Source organism: Eptesicus fuscus, chromosome 5 (assembly GCF_027574615.1).
Source record: "Eptesicus fuscus isolate TK198812 chromosome 5, DD_ASM_mEF_20220401, whole genome shotgun sequence".
Classification (NCBI taxonomy): Eukaryota; Metazoa; Chordata; class Mammalia; order Chiroptera; family Vespertilionidae; genus Eptesicus; species Eptesicus fuscus.
This window is the reverse complement of record NC_072477.1, coordinates 41,695,049-41,711,960: the sequence shown is the minus strand read 5'-3', so window position 1 is coordinate 41,711,960 and position 16,912 is coordinate 41,695,049. Positions and strand designations below refer to the sequence as shown.

At 50.1% G+C, this 16,912-nt stretch overlaps 1 pseudogene; it reads left to right on the top strand.

Annotated features, from left to right (window-relative positions):
* The first annotated feature begins 5,705 nt into the window (after nt 1–5,705).
* LOC129148984 (succinate dehydrogenase [ubiquinone] cytochrome b small subunit, mitochondrial-like) lies at nt 5,706–6,156 on the top strand (annotated as a pseudogene).
* The last annotated feature ends 10,756 nt before the right edge of the window (nt 6,157–16,912 follow it).

Here is a 16,912-nt window from a genome sequence, read left to right as displayed (position 1 = left end):
CTTCAGTTTTCTGAAACAATAGGAACTGAAATTATTTATATATTCCTTAAAGCAGTACTTAGATTCTGAAGTGAACCATAAATTTTGCATATCATGTTCAAACACTGTAATGGGCTTTTATATGATAAGTTATTATTACAGGAAGCATTACATAATATTCTAATTTCCCCACACAAATTTCTATCACTGACAGATTCCAGCCTCTCTTGAAGCCGTGTCTAGCCTGGTGCTCCTCGGAATGCCAGCCCGTGGAGTATCTGTGGCAGGTCTGTGATGAGATAGGAGGCTGTGAAAGAACGTGTTTCTAGGCACACCCTTCAATTCAGCTGGCTTTTTTCAAAACAAGACGTTCTTGATGAAGAAAGCAGTGTGTTGATTAACATTCCTTAATCAGCATGAAGAATTCATGTGGCATTTCTTAACTTCTTTCTGATTTTTCAACACTGAGATATAATAAAGAAAACCAAAAGCACCAGATTTGCTCATTTGTGCAAATCTCTCTTCAATTGAGATTCTGCCTTCATCTACAATGGCCAGAAAACAGTCTCTATAACCTGGACTATTTGAATGTGAATCTCCTTTCTAGTCATGAGAGCATTTTAGTTGTGTTTCCTAATTTCCTTATATTCTATCGGTATATCACTTTGATTGCATATTTCATATGAAGGTTTGTTCTATTTATCTAAAAATTTCTCTAAACGTGAAAATAATGTTTCAGTCCTTTAAAAAAATGACAGCCAATTTAGATCTGGTTTTTTAAATAATTTTTTTCTAATATTACTGACAAGCAACAGTTTATACCAAATAATTATGAGTAGCACACATTTTAAAAATAATTTCATTTTCTGTCAAGCACCATGACTTGCTCTTTGAGGATCTGCTGTTTCACTGAACTCTTCTAATCATATTGTATCTTGTCCAAATTACTTCTGATTCCTTTTAAGAGCATTCGCTGGCCTTCCCATCAAGTGTCTCTGAGTGGTTGTAAGGTCAGATTTGATATGTGTTTCATCAAGATGTTCTATCTTGGTACAGATCCAGAAAATATCATATATAATTGCTGAATTGTCCAAAAAATGCCATTGAATTGGTGCAGTGATTGGTACCACCTCTCCTAGTATGAATTGAAAGCATGAGCTGTACACAGCACAGGGAATGCTTCTTCATTTTTTATTAAAATTCTGGCTCACACTTTTTTTTCTTTATGATCACATTAGTGGCATCATCAGAGGTTTAGCCTTGACAATTTTTTAAAAGCAATGCCTATAATTGAAAGCTGTTATTCAATTTTTCACTTTGATCAAAACCTATCCTAATATATAAAAACCCTGGTTTGTAATGACCAGTAAGGACTGAGGCTTGACCAATCCGAAGTCAGTCCTGCAGTCAGCGCTGGGTTGCCGTGGCAACCCAGAGCTGACTGCTTCTGCTGCAGGCACTGTGCCCCAGCACTGACTGCTGAGGGGGCTGCGAATCAGGGCCAGAGAGAGGCCTGAAGAGAGAAGCAGGGACTGATCTGTTGCCTCTGTGGCAGCTTTTGATCAGCACTTGCCTCTCTCTGTCTCTACCAGGCTGGCCAGCAGCTGGGCCTCCATTTCTCTTCAGGCCTCCACTGGGGCTGCTGATCAGCTCTGCCTTTCTGATCAGGCCCCATTGATAGGCCCAGAGATGCTGACTGGCATAGGAACCGACCAATCAGAACCAAATCTGAGTGCTGTGGGGAGCCAATGGCTGCCTAAGAGGCGGAGCTTTTGACACTGACTGGCATAGAAACCAACCAATCAGAACCAAATTGACCAGCAGAGGACAGCAGTTGGGAGCGAGATCAGGCCTGCAGGGGAAGGCAGTTGGGGGCAACCAGGCTGGCAGGGGAGGGCAGTTAGGGGCAAACAGGCAGGCAGGCAGAGGGAGTTAGGGGCAACCAGGCCAGCAGGGGAGGGCAGTTAGGGGCAACCAGGCTGGCAGGCAGAGGCAGTTAGGGGCAATCAGGCAGGCAGGCAGGTAAGCAGTTAGGAGCCAGCAGTCCAAGATTGCAAGAGGGATGTCCGACTGCTGGTTTAGGCCCGATCCCACAGGGATGGGGCCTAAACCAGCAGTCGGACATCCCCCAAGGGGAGAGGGTGCAGGCTGGGCTGAGGGAACACCCCCCGTGCACAAATTTCATGCACCAGGCCTCTAGTCTATGATAATAAAAGTGTAATATACTAATTAGACCAGATGACCTTTCCGATGAAGCTGGGGCTGTGAGGCCGAGCTCCTTACATGTATTTCATGCATTGGGCCTCTACAGTAGTACTTTTCATAAAAGGCATAAAACCAATGAAAATACTCCTTAATTTTGACTTTTCTTTTTCTGTAGTTCAAAACTCATCCTATATAATGAAAGGCTAATATGCAAATTATCCTCTTGACCAGGAGTTTGACCCGGAGTTCAACCAGGGGGCGGGGTTGGCCAGCCAGCCAACTACCCCCATTCCCTCCCCCGGGCCAGCCTGGCCAGATCAGCCATGATCGGGGTGGGCCAGCTGGACCCCACCCATGCATGAATTCATGCACCGGGCCTCTAGTACAATAATATTAGTCATTCAATGTAGCTTTTGTCTCTGTACAATCTAATTGATCAGAGTAATATTTGTTTTTTTATTCAATTTCTTCTCTCACTTTTTACCCTCCAAATTAATAATCTCATTTAGAATTCTACCTCCTAGATAATTATTTGTTTCACTTTTTAAAATTCCAGTTATATGTTTGCCTGGTTTAGCATAAAAATTAAAATCATTTCTACTAAACCTAGGCTTTATTATTTTGTTTCCTGTATATATAATGTCGTTAGTGCCTCTCCCAAATACAGCATTCTGTTTGGCTGGATACAGGGAATATCATTTTATCCTTTAAGAACATTCCATCAACGTTCCTTATTGGTGTTTACTTATTTTTATTGAAAACTGTCCACAGCTGGCTGTCTAATCAGCTCCTTTTTCCATTTCTAGTAATTGTATGTGTTTTTGGGGTATCAGAAAAAACTGCTCACTTGTTGGCAGTTTAAAAAACGGTAAGCAGGCTGTCACTTTCTAGATTTTCTATTTCTTTTCACCTCTGGTCTGAGCTCCACGTTTATAATTGCTCTTTCTATCATCATCTCTAGTTGCACTCATTCTCAATGATCCATGGGATTAAAAATAAAATTAATTACATCAAGAGTATATAATTTAGCCGAAACCGGTTTGGCTCAGTGGATAGAGCGTCGGCCTTCGGACTGAAAGGTCCCGGGTTCGATTCCGGTCAAGGGCATGTACCTTGGTTGTGGGCACATCCCCAGTGGGGGTTGTGCAAGAGGCAGCTGATCAATGTTTCTCTCTCATCGATGTTTCTAACTCTCTATCCCTCTCTCTTCCTCTCTGTGAAAAATCAATAAAATATATATTTTTTAAAAGAGTATATAATTTGAATATATTTTCATCATAGCAATGTAAATTAGATCAATTGTAAAAATGAACTTTAAAAAAAAAGATATGTGAAAATAATTTTATTTTTTCTAAAATATTAAAAAGTATCTATTAAATTTAAAAGGCCAAGTACAAATTATGTTGTGACTATCAAAACTTAAAGTCAAAATTACTTAAACCTGAAATGTTCTGTTTGATTTTTTTTTAAAATTATAATTAGCCGAAACCGGTTTGGCTCAGTGGATAGAGCGTCGGCCTTTGGACTGAAAGGTCCCAGGTTCGATTCCGGTCAAGGGCATGTACCTTTGTTGCCGGCACATCCCCAGTGGGGGTTGTGCAGGAGGCAGCTGATCAATGTCTCTCTCTCATCGATGTTTCTAACTCTCTATCCCTCTCTCTTCCTCTCTGTAAAAAAATCAATAAAATATATTTTTTAAAAAAAATTATAATTATATCTTAACTAGTTTATAGAAGTAAAACCACTTGTGATTCTAGCATTCAATGTCCATCAGGCAATATAATCTTTCCTGACTCTGACACACCTTGTGTGCTACCAAAGAATTGGTAGCATTTTTTTTTAAATATATTTTATTGATTTTTTACAGAGAGGAAGAGAGAGGGATAGAGAGTTAGAAACATCGATCAGCTGCCTCTTGCACACCCCCTACTGGGGATGTGCCCGCAACCAAGGTACATGCCCCTGACCGGAATGGAACCTGGGACCCTTGAGTCCGCAGGCCGACGCTCTATCCACTGAGCCAAACCGGTCTCGGCGGGTAGCATTTTTTAAGCGCTAACATTCATTAAGTGTGTCCTGACAGCTCTACGAAGTAGGAGGGATTATTCACATGGTTAGGGTGGGGAAACAGAGAAACTAAGGACTTGTCAGGCGTCCTCGGTCGTGAGGGGCAGCAGCAGTAGCCGGCTCAGCACACACTGAGTACCACCCTAGAAAGGCACACTGGACAGGGCCCTGGAACGGTTTGGGGCAGCTGGGCAGCCCCCAAACCCCGGGTTTTCTCTGTCTTCACACTAATGCCACAGCAGCTACTTCTGGCCCCTTCAGGCCTGAGGCCTGGGTCCTGCAGCCCCTAGCTTGAGGCTCTGTGCGGCGCAGGTTAGGGACCAGACATCAGGGGTGAGTCCCAGCTGCTGCAGAGCAGGACCAAATCTGCGCCGCCTCTTGAGCCGGCACGAGGGCGCCACCTGCAGGGCAGCAGGGGCCCTTCCTGAGCAAGCCAGCTCACATCAGAGCAAGAACTGGGAGCGTGATGCGGCCTGGCTGGTTCCGGCCCACAGAGGACCTCGCGTGATGAAGGAAGTTCAGACAAGTGCAACCAGGAGACCCACGCTACTCTCCCCGCCCTTAGCTCATGGTTATCCCTTTTCACTTCTTCCTCTGGCAGAAGGAAAGTTCTTCCTAATGTCTAACTCCAACCCCTCAGACGGCAGAAGGAAGCCCTTTCACTACAAAGAAACCGAATAGGGCAAGACCAAGCAGTCTTCGTAGCTGCTTCCCAGGGTTTCCAGAGACTCGGCTCCGTGGAAATGCTGTCCCACTCAAGCCAAACCCATCCCTCCACCTACAACGCCCCGGCAGGCCTACCTCCTTGCCTAGGGCAGCTCCTCGGGTTGCAAATGTGTGTGTTTAGAATCCTGCTACCAGATTACACCTCCGAGCCCTCAGTCAACCCAGTGAGAGCAGGATTGCTATTGCCCGTTTCAGACGATGAAACTGAGGCCTGGGGAGATGGCATGACTTGTTCTAGAGAATCAGGCCAGAAACAAGGAGAGATCTGATCCCAGGCCTGGGCACTTCTCGCCAAGTACCGTCTCCCCTCGTGGGAAAGGAGTGTGGTGTAAAGGTGAATTCCTCTGTCGTTCTGTGTGTAAATGGGGATGTGATCACATGAGAGTCCAGCCCCAGGGTGCACACACACGTGCTTTGCACAAGTGCATGAATGACTGGGACAACTGGACTTCTATTTGCAAGACAAAAAAAAAAGATCTCTCACCTACCCCACATCTTATACAAAAATTAACCCCAAAATAGATCATTGTCTTAAATATAAAATGCAAACCTATAAAAAAAACTTCTAGAAGATACAGGAGAAAGATATGTGTGACTTCGGGTTCAGCAAAGAGTTCTTAGATTCCAAAAGCATAATCTGTAAAAGAAAAAATTGGTAATAAGTTGGACTTCATAAATATTCAGAAGGTATAAAGGAGGCGGCAATAAGAAGTAGCCCAAGGGGCGAGATGGCGAGCATCTGGGGCGGGGTGTCCTGTGCTCCAGGAGGCCGAGCTCTCTTCCTCCGAACCCAGTGGCCAGAGCTGCTCCAGTCTCGGCATTTGCCCCGGGCTGGTGTGGAATACAGCACCTTCGCCTGCCACCCGCCGCCATTCCGGTTCCGAGGCTGGGTCTGTCCCCCGGACGGTGCGAGCTGCCCGGGTGCTGCTCCTGGGCCTGCCTCCAGCTGCGTGGTGAATCCCTCCGCTCTGATGCACCACTCGCTGCCCGCAGCCCCCGCTCCCACCGTCCCCGGGGCCTTGGACAGGTTGGTACTGACTGTGTTCAAAAGGGTGCATTGCAGAAAGCTGCCGAGGCAGGCCTCTTGGCACTCTCGGCTTCCCCTTTGCAGGGCTTTGTTACTTCAGCTACCACAATGTGGGCACGTGCGAAGCTGCTGCCGTGCTGTGGAAGCTCTGACCTTTCTGACGGAATACCTTGAGACTTGGCTGTACACCTCTTTGCCTCTACGCTGTCATGCCATTCCTCTCACAATGAGGAGGAAATGACAGAGAAGTGCACTGGCGAGATAAACCTCTTCCTCTAACCACCTGGCTAGTTTTAGAGTTTAATCTGTGAGGAAAAGCCTTGAGAGGAATTGCGTCCAAGAAATTGTGAGACTGAGTTCCATATTCTGGCGAGTGAAGGAGGTTGTCTTCCAGCTTCTCACAGACTCACAGGCAACTGAACATTATATATGAGCTTTCGCATCTTGATTTACCAAACATCAAAGGGAATTCAGCTTTATTATGATCAATACCTGATCAAACATCTGTATTTGCTCTGGGAATGATGGGAAAAGGGGGAAACTATTAATTCATAAGTAAAGACTGCAGACACCCAGGCAGTACTTAATGGTTAACTGCCCCCTTGGTTCAGTTGATACCAGTCACTGATGGTTATATGCCTTTGGGAAACTTTAAAGTTAGGAAATGCTGATATTTCACATTACTAATTTATAAATCCTGGGGAAAGAGCCTGAAGAACTTCTGAACATAGAGAAGTTCTAATCAGGGGAGTATTACACATTCTAAACTGAGACACAATCCTCAAATGTGTTCATTTTACTTGTCCTGAAATAATGTCCACAATATAAAACTTTATGTAATAAGTTGTTATTTTCCCACTGCGAGAATCTCTAATGTGAAATGTATTCTGTGAAAATAGTTTAAAAAATAATAATAATGAAAGAAATAACCCAATTTAAAATAGGCAAAACATTTCAAACGATATTTCACCAAAGGAGAAATAAGGATGGCACATGAAAGATTCTGGACATCATTCATCTGAGGGGGATGTAAATCAAAACCACAATGAAGGAACTCAAATACTCTTAAATACAGTATCCCCCCCCCCTTACATGCGGGGCTTACGTTCCAATACCCCCGGTGGATGCCTGAAACTGCAGATATACTGGACCGTACATGCGCTGTACTGTTTTCTCCTATACTTACATACCTATCATAAAGTTTAATTTATAAAGGAGGCACATAAGAGATTAACAGCAATAACTAATAATAAAGTAGCACAATTATAACAATATACTGTAATAAAAATTATGTGAGAGTGTTCTCTCTCTCTCTCTTTTTCTCTTCCTATCTCTCTGTCTCTGTCTAATAACCAAGTTGGCTACTAAGTGGTTGATGGGTGGGGACCGTATGCCGCGTAGCAGAAAGGTGGGAGATTTCATCATGTTACTTAAAATGGTGCGTAGGTTAAAACTTTTGAATTGTCCATTTCTGGAATTTTCCATTTAATATTTTCAGACTGAGGTTGACCATGGGTAACTGAAACCATAGAAAATGAAGCTACGGATAAGGGAAGGCGGCTGTAAGAGTATAGTTAAATTATGGTACATTTCTACAAAAGTATATTATCCACCTTTCAAAAATTATATTTTGTTCTTCAAAATAGCATAAAAATAATTATGGGACAAAATATTAAGTAAAAGAATTACAATATAAAGATATAAACAGTGTAACCTCAGTCTGAAGGAAAATTGTGTGTGTGTGTGTGTGTGTGTGTGTGTGTTAAATACTTGTATTAAATAAAGAATGAAGCACATAAAAATATAAATAGGGCTCATTTCTGGGGATGGTAGTTATAGGAGATTTTAGTTTTCTTCCTTATATGTCTCAGAATTCTTCAAAATGTTTCCCAACATACGCATATGGCTCTTATAAATTGTCTAAGTCGAGAGAGAAAAGAGTGGATGTAAGTCTGAGCCCCTAAGCCCTCCCTAATTGTTCAGTTCTTCGCAGAGGACATACCACCCAGCTCCCAACAACGGCCGTCCGTCCGTCACGTGCTTACTGTCTTCCTCCCTGCAGCTTATCCAGAGGCCCTCTTTGGCTCTCTGCTCTCCGAGCGCCTGACCTCCCTTCCTCCTGTCCACCCCCAGCTTTGTCCTCACTCTCCCCTCTCCTCCAGCTGCTCCTTCTGTGTGGGTACTCCTACTGACCCTCTCCATCCCCTCTTCCTTCCCAATCCTCATGGATCTTCGTGGAATTTCACTCCCTCTGTGGCATCAGCAAGGCACCCAGGACACCCACATCCCCATGTTCAGCCTAAACGGCTCCTGCAGGCTCCACGCCCTGGCTCCCTCACCATTCGTCCAGCTGGGGTCACTACGAGTGATTGCCAGGCACTGCTCTAGCAGCTAACAGCAAAGGTGCCGCTCCACAGCCCTGATGTTCTAGCGGAGGGCTCAGGCCATGCACACGCAACAAATAAATGGAACCGGTGACTGCAGAACCTGCATATTAACCAGATCCCCAGGACACTGAATGCACATTAAAACTTGAGAACCGCTGCCCTACCCCAGCGGTTCTCAGAGTGTGTCCGCAACCAGAGGCCTCGGCATCTCCCGGGAGCTTGTTAGAATGCAAATTCTCAACCCAGACCTGCTGAAGCCGAAAGTGTGTGTGGGAAGCCTGACTTCTGACCCGCCTGCCTTTATGAACCCTTATGGCTGCAAAGGGCTCACCCTGACCATCCAGGATAATGGTCCTGCTTCAAGATCCTTAACTTCTTCGCATCTGCAGAATCCTATTCGTTGAGCAAGGCAACATATTCATGGGATCTGGGATCAGGTGGTGACGTTTTTGAGCTTACCACAGCATCTATCACAGAGCCGGTGCTCAGTAAGGATCTCTAGAGAGAATGAATGAGTGAGCGGAGGGAGAAAGAAATCAGGGGCCCGATGAAGTTTTTACCCTTCCTCATCCTGTGAGCTCCCGGGCCCACCGGTGAGCTTCTGACCTGGTCCTGAAGCCATGAGACCCCCGCAGTGCTCCTTGGCACAGTGGTCCTTCAATTCAAGTGGCCAGGTGCCATGTGCACTGGGAAGGCGAGGCCCCAAATGGAGCCCGGCAGGTGGCACTCATCAAGCACTGGGCAGGCTGACCGATGATCTGAAGGTCGGCTGTGAGGGGAATACGGGGTGCCAGCTGGGCAAGCTTAGTGTCTGGGGTCACCAAGAGAACATGCACTTTGGGTTCAAGTCCTGACTCAGCCATTTGCCAAGGGCATGAGCTTGAATGGGGCATTTAACCAGTCTGTGCCTCCTCCTCTTCAGTGACTTCATCTGCAAGGGGAGGCGGGGTTAGATAACATCAGCCTCACCAGGGTGTAGAGAGAGCACTGGAGAGCAGGAATGCAGCCTGGCCCTGGGGTGGTGCATGGGGGCAGGGATGCTACTGCTGGTGAAGGGGTGAAAGGGGGAGCTGGAGCCAGTGGGCGGGCGCTGACTGACTCGGTAGCCTGGGATTAGCCGTGGCCACCACCACACCCAGGCCTCTGGCCCCCAGGCCTGACACTCCTGGGCGTGAATGAGGCTTTAGGTCTTACACGGCCCTTTGTGTGATTTGCTGACTCCCTTTAGTCATTCATTACAGGGGAGCTGAACCCTGAGATGGGAAGAGTCATAGGGCCTGTGGTTCTGGGGATCTCCCTGGGGACCCCAAGGTGGAGCAGGAAATGCTCAGAATCTGGGTGAAAATAACCGGGCTCAGCACTTCCCTGCTTCCCTGGCCCTTTAAGCTCCAGTTTCCTTCTCCGTGAGCAGGGATGAGGCAGTGCATCCCACCTCTCCCTTGGCCCTGGGTGCTGAGACTGCGCCCGGGATGTGAAAGGCAGCGTGGTGTGGGCTGGGAGGATGGCGGGAACAGAGCATTCAAGTAACAGAAAGGGGCTCTGTCTGAGGTCTTCTGACCGGGGAACGATGGGAGCCTGAAAAGGGGCTGTTTGTCCTTAGACTCGGGAATAGCATGATAAAGACATCAGTGTTCTGTAAGGATACCAGCTTGGGGCTAAATGAAATATTTACGCAGCCTTCAGCTATCTTCTCCCTCTCTTTAGCACCCCCTGCCCATGCTAAAACCTTTAGCATGGACTTCAGAAGTTTTCTCAAACCCCGCTCTGGGTCAGAAAGGGACTCGATGGCGAGGAGGATTGTGGCCATGGCTTTTAGCGGATTCCCAGCCGCTGTGGCTTTCGCCGGAGGCCAGGGCCGTCCCCTGGGCCCCCTCAGATCTATGTGTTGGAAGAAAGACATTGCACTTGGATCTTGGAAAGGCAAACTAAATAAACCGCGTAGGCTGATGTGACACAGACTAAACCCGCAGGAACTTTCTAGTAGACCCATGTCGGAAACCACCCTGAAAACAGTTACCCAAGAACCTGAGGAGGAAGAAAGCCTAGCCAGGCAGGTGGCAATCTAATGCAATTCAGCCTCTGGTTCCTGGAGGGACCCCAGACAAGCTGTTTGCCCTCTGAGGGTCTTACTTTTCCTGGAATCGCTAATAGATCTCACCTTCCTGTATTCTAATGTGTGAAATTGACCATAAGTTCTCCAAAGTTCCCATAAGTGGACGATTTCTCAAAGGCTCGACCCTGTGAAAGCCTCAAGATTGGCTGGCTAATGTGCAAAAGGCGTCATATTTTGAACGTTAGCGACAGAATATATGTTGTGGTGAAGACATGTTCCAGGAAAAATTGTGTATATATATATTTAATTTTCGGACTTTGAAATGTATCCTCTGATTACTAAGAAAGGCAGATTAGCAGCGATGGAGAGCACAGACTTTGGACCAGTCCTGAGCAACTGCGTGACCTTGTACAAGTCCCTGCCTCAACTTTCCGGTCTATGAAGTGGGGCTAATGCTAGGCACGCGCCTGAGATATCGTGTCTGGCCTGTAGTAAGAGCCTGGTAAACACTGGTTGTGCTTATCACTTTAAATCCTCTTGTCAAAATGAAGGCTTCCTGCCGGGCTAGATGTTTGGTGTAGATCTGGACTTCCACGCCGTAAGCAGACCGGACCGGGCGTGTCATGGGTTTCATCCGAGTCCAGAGCCGCCCCCCAGGCCAGGCCCCGAGAGCAGCAGGCAGCACTGCCGCCTCCCACCTCGAACAGCTCCTGAGCTGGGTGCGGACAAGGAGCACAGCAACTTCCTCTGGCCTTTCCTGAAAACACAACTTCAAAGGGGCCACACCCAGACTTTAAGAAAGCTTCGGGCCCGTGCCAGCCCCCTCTCCCTGGGGTCAGCTCTATTTCTAAAAGTGTCCTTGGCCATCCAGGCCCCGCTGAGGAGGCTCCGGGACACCCCTCCACCTCGGGGTGAAGCCCAAAGACAGAGGGGAGAAGGCCCTTGCCCTTGGCTGAGCCCCACCTGGGCACTGCCTGTACTAGCTGCGGGCCTCGGCACCTTTCTTACCTAGTCAGCGTCCCGGTGTGACCCCGCAGATATTCTCATTAATGAATAAAACAATGGGCAGGGCCCTCAAGGCTCGCAGCAGTGAGCTCTCCCTCTGCTGCCCCGCAAGGTGGGCGCCCTGAGCTCAGAGGGCTGCGGGGGTGGGAGCGCGGAGAAGAGGGCTCATCCCCAGGTGGGGACCTCAGGCCCTACCTGCCCGGACAATAGCTCTGCCACCCTGGCCTGCTTGCCAGTTTGTCTGAAACTTTAGCTTCTTTCAAATGCAAATCCTCCACAGAGGCAGCCCACAGGAGGAGGCCTGTGCTCATTTACACCTGAGCTTGAATAGGCTATTCAAGAGCCTTCCCAGAATGCAAGACTAATAACAATCACTATTATATACTCACACGATTATGTATTTATTGCATACTTATTGCCACAATACCAGAAGTCAGAAAAAAAGAATCACTCACAATCCCAGACCTAGGAAATGGAATTTTGGTTTTCTTTTTATCCCCCAACTTCCCCTACAGCCCTTGTACATATACCGCTTTCTCTCAGCTGGACTCCTACCCACTGCAATGTTGCACTCAATACCACGGCATCATCCGCGTCTCCCCATGTCGCAACCGTCTTCACAATGAGCTTTGAAATGGGTGGGCTGCAGCGTACCGGCGCTCTGGAGCTGGGCATGTCGGTTGCTTCAAGTTCCCTGCAGTTAGGTATAATGCTGGAACGCTGTTCAAAGAGCTTTTTCTTTGTTTGAGGATTACTCCCTTAGGATACATTCTTAGGTGTGGGATTGCTGGGTTAAAGGTGCTGAATATTTGTGTGGCTCTTGAAAGAGAGCTGAGTCCAGGCTTTGCCTAGAGCTTGCAGACAGCTGGTACCTGGGGACTGAGAGAGCTGGGGGTCCAGGAGGGGGGACGAGGGCCGTCTCTGGGTTCACTAAGGCAGTCCAGACTTTGCAGGGGCAATCCTTAAAGGCTTGCCTGGAGGGGAGGCAGCGCCCCAGGCTGAGAGCAGATGCCAGAGGCTGCCCAGAGGAGCTCTCTCCTTCCCACTCCTCCAACGCGCACAACCACGGTGGGGATAGGGAGGCTGGGAGAGGGAGAAACCAGGGAAGTGGTGAGCCCGTGCACTGGGTGGCCCAGAATTCAGGCAGGAAGTGCAGCTGCAGTGGCTGCTGAGGACATCCCACACTGTCACTATGTGCCCAGGCGGTCAGGCCAGGCTCCCCGTCTCCGCACACGTTTCCTCGTACATACAGCAAACTTGCCGTGTGCCGAGTCCACCCCCCCCGCCCCCCCGGAGGCCGGGGGGCAGGATGATGAGGGCACAGACATGACCGAGGCTCTCTAGGCGCCCCGGGACTCAGGCAGCTGAGGGAGTTGGACCCCCTGAGGGTCACCACACTGGCTGCACAGCAGAATCAGCTGGGGAACTTTCAAAAGACCTGGGCCCACCTCCAGAGATTCGGATTGAATTGGCGGCTGGTGCTGAAATCAGCCAGGACTGAGACCACTGCAGCGGGCATTGTATTTTCTTGTTAGAGCATTTGTGGATGCAGGGACAGCGACCCTCTGAGGCTAGGAGGGGAAAAACAGAGGTTATTGTGGGCTAGCGATGATGTGGGGGCGGAGGGGGGGGTGGTAAGGGCCGAGAGGGAGAGCTAAACCCCCCTCATAGTCTCTATGCAGGCCCTTTCCCCAGCCACCCAAATAAACCTTCCCCCCAAATAAAACAGCGCTTCTCTGCTAACGCAGCTTCAAACCAGTCCCCTAGCTCTCCCCTTGCAAGCCGGGGGCCGCCCCAGCCCCTTGCATAGAGGATTGTGGCCACGGCTCCCAGCCTCAGTTGGAGCAGTAAACCCGGAAGGTGCCACCCCAGAGGAGACAAGGGGGGAGGACTTACGTGTTAAGTCAGGGTTGGGTGCTGGAGGGCCAAGTCCTGTATTAAGTGGGGATTTTGGTCCCTTTTGCATCGTTCCTGTTGTCATGAGGGGCATTTTGCACAAAGAGGACAGTGTGGGCCCTCCCAGGAGGAGCTGGCGAGCCCTGTGAGGAGTGGGGGCCTGTTAGGACAGTGAGTTCTGATATGGTGCCGCCTGACCCCCTAGTGCCAGGGAGGGCAGAGGCAGAGGTGGGAGATGCTGAGTCACGTGGATGGGACGGGACTGTTCTCCCAAAGCGGGTAGCTGAGTTCACTGTAAAGGTGTCCAAAGGACATGTGATCCCAGGCAGCGTGGCTCAGTGGCTGAGCATCAACCTATGAACCAGGCGGTCGCAGTTCAGTTCCTGGTCAGGGCACACACCTGGATTGCAGGCTTGATTCCCAGTAGGGGGCGTGCAGGAGGCATCCGATCAATGATTCTCTTTCATCGTTGAGGTTTCTCTCTCCCTCTCCCTTCCTCTCTCTGAAACCAATAAAAAAAACATTAAAAACAAAGGAGATGTGGCATTTTTGGCTGGCACTCTCCCCTCTTCCCGCCCTGACGGGTCCCTCTGACCATTTGCAGACCCCCCCTTTCATGGTCCATGTACCCATCGCCATGAAGAGACAAGCAGAGCCCAACCCAACCTGGTCAGTTCCACACATGTTTACTGAGGCCCTTAAAGGAAACAACGAAACCCCAAATGTTACATTCACTCAGCACTCAGCAGTCTACAGCGCACTTCCAACTGCATCCTGCGGTCCCGTGATAACCCTAGAAGAAAAGACGTTATGATCCCCACTCTACAGATAAAGAAACCGAGGGCCAGCGAAGAGAAACAACTGCTCAAAGTCGTTTCAATACAGGCTGCCCGACTCCTGGGCACCTCCCTGCCTTCCTGGCCTGTCATCTGCTGCCTCATTGGGGAGCTTGGGGCCTGTACCTCTCGGGAACATCCCACGCCCATCTCTCCACAACTGGTGTGGCCTCCAAAATCCCCAAGCTCCCTCCCTTCTGCTCATTCCCACCTCTGCACCTTGGCTCAGCTCCTTCTCTCAACTAGACTGCTTCTCCCAGTCACCGGTACCTACCCCGTCCTTCCTGTCTTCAAAGTTCCTTGGGCTGCACAGAAAGCCCGAATCCCACCCCCTCCAGGCTCCCTCCCTTCCCGTCCTCCTGCTCAGCCCTCCTGTGTGTTTACTAACCACAAGGGCCTCTCCTTGCTCCACTATTTCTCCAAAGTGTTCCTGTTTAACCATTCAGCTAGGCTTACTCTCCCTCCGAGCAGAGGTGGGTGTCTGTGGCACCTGCCAGCCAGGTAGGTATTCGGCCAGGACATGCTGATAGGTTCACTGTGATCCACGGACCACCTCCCGTTAGGGTGGGAGCCTCTTGATCTTCCCTCTTTGGTTTCCCACGGTGCACTCAAAGGTGGGCTGGAGTCTGGCGAGGCCCTGTGCATCTGTGCCCTTCGCTGGGGGGTGGGGGGTGGGAGTGGGGGGGGGGTACATGCCGCCACTGTGCCTGCTGCTGCTGCCTCTGCAGGGTGGGGATGAGGCCAGCCCCAGGCTGTGAACATCTCACGTCCTCTTCTCCCCCCGAAGTCCCTCACTGTCACAGGCATCCAAAGATGACACCAGAAAGCACACAGCCTCTTGCCTTCCCCATTCAAAGAGTTCCATCACCAATATCTCAGCTAGCCCCCAAACCCTTGGGAAGGCAAAGGGAGGATTATTTATGAGGGACTTGTCTGAGGCCACACTGAATTCAGCATAAGCTGGGACCGAGAGCCACGCCCCGAAGGCCAGCCATTCTTGTCAAGCTCTGCTTTGCACTGGACGACTGCCTACCTGTTTGTATGTCCTCATACAAACTTATTAAGTCTGAGCCTTGGCCGGTGTGCTCAGTGGTCAGAGCGTCAGCCCGTGCACTGAAGGCTAGTGGGTTCCATTCCTGGTCAAGGGCATGTACCTGGGTTGCAGGTTCGATCCCAGGCCCCGGTCAGGGTGCATGTGGGAGACAACCAATAGATGTGTCTCTCTCACATCGATGTTTCTCCCCCCAACCCCCACTCTCCCTACCTTCCACTCTCTCTAAAAATCAATGGACAAAACTATCTTCAGGTGAGGATTTTATTTTATTTATTTATTTATTTATTTATTTATTTTTTTTTACAGAGAGCAAGGGAGAGGGATAGAGAGTTAGAAACATCGATGAGAGAGAAACATCGATCAGCTGCCTCCTGCACACCCTCCTACTGGGGATGTGCCTGCAACCAAGGTACATGCCCTTGACCGGAATCGAACCTGGGACCCTTCAGTCTGCAGGCCGATGCTCTATCCACTGAGCCACACCAGTTAGGGCTAGGTGAGGATTTTTTAAAAAAATTAAAAGAACTTATTGAGCTAATATAGACTGTGGCGCGCGCGCGCACACACACACACACACACACACACACACACACACCTTTACAAGATGTGCAGCCACAGAAAACCTTACAAAGCAAGATGCCCAAAAACACCATTCAGGGTCCATAAAAGGGCCTTCGAGATAATCAACTGCGACCCACTCGCTGCAGTTGGGGAAACGGAAGCCCAGAAAGGGACAGAGACTTGTCCAAGGTCACAGAGCTGAATGGAGGCCTCTGGACTCTAGGGACAGTGCTCCTCCCACTGCCTGTGCACTTAGCAAACAAGGCAGAGCCGGGAGCAGAGGGGCTCTGAGAGCCTGAGGCAGCGGAGGTGATCCCCCACTTCAGTCCGGGCCTTTGGTCCAGGGGGTGGATGTTCCAGACTTCCTCTGCGAGGGTGCAGGGTAGGGGCAGGAAGTGGCTGCAACCTGTTCCTGGGGCACCTGCGAGCAGCCACCAAGTCTGGGTCCCAGGGACCAAACGCTCTTTGTTCTTTGTGTCCCTTCAACTCTTATCTCTGTGCCCACTGAGTGGCAGAGGCCCAGGTCCAGCACCTTCCAGACCTGGGAAATGGAAACCCGGGGGAAAAGGTGAGGCGTGGGTGCAAAGCAATACCTCCCTCCACACCACACCACCTCCAACCGGCTCCTTGGCCACTGGGGAGAGAGCCAGGTGTAGCTGACAACAGGGCCCGCACAGCCAGGAGCCCCTCCCCCCTCCCTCCGGGCTCCAGAGGAGGGCATGTGGGGTGTGGCTGCGGTACCCAGTTTGTTTGGTTTTTTCCTTCCCTGTACTCCACCCCATGCATTCTTCTGAAGGGCATGCTCAGGGGCCTGGCCCTGAAGGAGGCCTCAGGCTCCCAACCCTCGGCCCCTGGGAGTGGGGTGCAGAGGGGGTGAGGGAGTGGGGTGCAGAGGGGGTGAGGGGGCCTATGCGCACCCCCTAGACGCAGGGCTTTGGTCGTACCTCAGCCTGGCGCGTGATGGGAGGTCACCCAGCCAGTGGCTGGCAGGTGGTTAAATGCCAGCCCCGCGAGGGGCGGGTGCCCCTGGCCCGCGGCTCCTCCCTCTGCCTCCCCGCCCCGCGCCCCGCCCCGCCCCGCCTCGCGCGGCAGGGGATCGCGGGCGGGACCGGCGGG